At 34.4% G+C, this 2451-nt stretch overlaps 1 non-coding gene across 1 annotated transcript; it reads left to right on the top strand.

The window, feature by feature from the left end:
• Nucleotides 1–294: 294 nt before the first annotated feature.
• On the top strand, nucleotides 295–401 carry LOC123571429 (U6 spliceosomal RNA). The gene has a single exon (XR_006695593.1). It is a non-coding gene; the product is annotated as a U6 spliceosomal RNA (small nuclear RNA).
• The last annotated feature ends 2050 nt before the right edge of the window (nucleotides 402–2451 follow it).

Below are 2451 nucleotides of genomic sequence, written 5' to 3'. Positions count from 1 at the left end.
TATTTCATTAATGTATTCTTAACCTCTCCTAAAATCGCTCATTTTTTAAGGAGTTCTGAATTGCTTTGTTTTGTTTTTTATTCTTTCAGGTTTTTTATGTAAACCACAATGTCATCTGCAAATAGGAACAGTTGTATTTTTTCCTTTTTAATCTTTATCTCTTTTGATTTCTTGCCTTATTGAACTGGCTAAGATTTCCACTATGATGCTGAATAGTAGTGAGAGTAGACATCCTTGCTTTGTTCTCAATCTTACGGGAAGCATTCAGTCTTTCACCATGAAGCATATTATCTAGTGCTTGCTTCGGCAGCATGTATACTAAGTTTAGAACAATATGGAGAAGATTAGCATGGCTACTGTGCAAGGATGACACACAAATTTGTGAAATATTCCATATTTTTACACTATAAAGCAACTACATAAACAAGTCTGCAAAATAACCAGCTAACATCATGATGACAGGATAAAATCCACACATATAAATACTAACCTTAAATTTAAATGGGCTAAATGCCCAAATTAAAAGACACAGAGTGGCAAGCTAAAAAAAGATCCAAGACCCACTGATATGCTGTCTTTAAAAGACCCATCTCACATGCAATGACACACATAGGCTCAAAATGAAGGTATGGAGGAAAATCTACAAAACAAATGAAAAACAGAAAAAAGCAGAGGTTCAATTCTCATTTTTGAAAAAAAACTGACTTCAAACCAACAAAGATAAAAACAGACAGAGAAGGGCATTATATAATGATAAAGGGTTCAATTCAACAAGAAGATTTAACTAACCTAAATATATATGCACCCAACACAGCAGCACCCAGATTTATAAAGGAAGTTCTAGAGACCTGCAAAGAGACTTAGACTCCCAGACAATACTAGTGGAAGACTTTAACACCCCACTAACAACATTGCATGGATCATCGAGACAGAAAATTTAAAAATATATTCAGGACCTGAACTCAGCACTGGATAAAATAGACATGATAGATATCTACAGAACTCTCCACCCTAAAACAACAGAAAATACATTCTTCTCATCACCAAATAGCGCTTGCTCTAAAATTGATCACATAATCGGAGCAAAACACTTCCTGGTAAATGCAAAAGAACTGAAATCATAACAAACAGTCTCTCAGACCACAGCACGATCAAATACAAAATCAAAAGTAAGAAATTCATTCAAAACCACACAATTAGATGAAAATTTAATAACCTGCTTCTGAATGACTTTTGGGTAAATAATGAAATTAAGGAAGAAATCAAGAAGTTCTTTGAAACTAATGAGAACACAGAGACCACGTGCCAGAATCTCTAGGACACAGCTAAGGCAGAGTTAAGATGGAAATGTATAGCACTAAATGACCAGATCAAAAAGTTAGAAAGACCTCAGCTTAACAACCAAACTCAAAACTGAAAGAATGAGAGAACCAAGAGCAAACAAATCCCAAAGCTAGCAGAAGACAAAAATTACCCCAAATCAGAGCTGAACTGAAGGAGATAGAGACATTAAAAAACCATTCAAAAGATCCACAAATTCAGGAGATGGATTTTTGAAAAAATTAATAAAATAAATCAACTGCTAACTACACTAATAAAGAAGACAGAAGATTCAAATAAACATAATAAGAAAAACAAGAGGGATATTACCACTAACCCCACAGAAATAGACAACCATCAGAGAATATTACGAATACTTCTATGCATGTAAACTAGAAAATTTAGAAGAAATTGATAAATTCCTGGACATATATACCCTCCTAAGACTGAACCAGGAAGAAATTGAATCCCTGAACAGACCAATAACATGTTTTGAAATTGAGGCAGTAATAAATAACTTACCAACCAAACAAAACAAAACAAAACAAAACAGCCCAGGACTAGACGTATTCACACCTGAATTCTATCAGATGTACAAAGAAGAGTTGGTAACATTCTTACTTAAAGTATTCCAAAATATTGAGGAGGAGGGACTCCTCTCTAACTCATTCTATGAGGCCAGCATTATCCTGATACCAAAACCTTGCAGAGATAAAACAAAACAAAACAAAACTTCAGGCCAATATCCTTGATGAACATCAATGCAAAAATCCTCAACAAAATACTGCCAAACCAAATCCAGCAGCACATCAAAAAGAAGGTTATCCACCATGATCAAGTCAGCTTCATCCCCAGGATGCAAGGTTGGTTCAACATACACAAATCAATAAATTTGATACATCACATAAACAGAACTAAAGACAAAAACCACATGATTATCTCAATAGATGCAGAAAAGGCTTTTGATAAAATTCAATATCCATTCATGTTATGAACTCTCAATAAACTAAGTATTGAAGGAACATACCTCAAAATAGCAGGAGCCATATATGACAAACCCACAGCCAACATCATACTAAATGGGCAAAAAAAGCTGGAAACATTTCCCTTGAAAACCAGCACAAGATGCCC

The sequence above is a fragment of the Macaca fascicularis genome, chromosome X, assembly GCF_037993035.2.
Source record: "Macaca fascicularis isolate 582-1 chromosome X, T2T-MFA8v1.1".
NCBI lineage: Eukaryota > Metazoa > Chordata > Mammalia > Primates > Cercopithecidae > Macaca > Macaca fascicularis.
The sequence above is the reverse complement of the archived record's forward strand: the minus strand, read 5'-3'. Positions and strand labels throughout refer to the sequence as shown.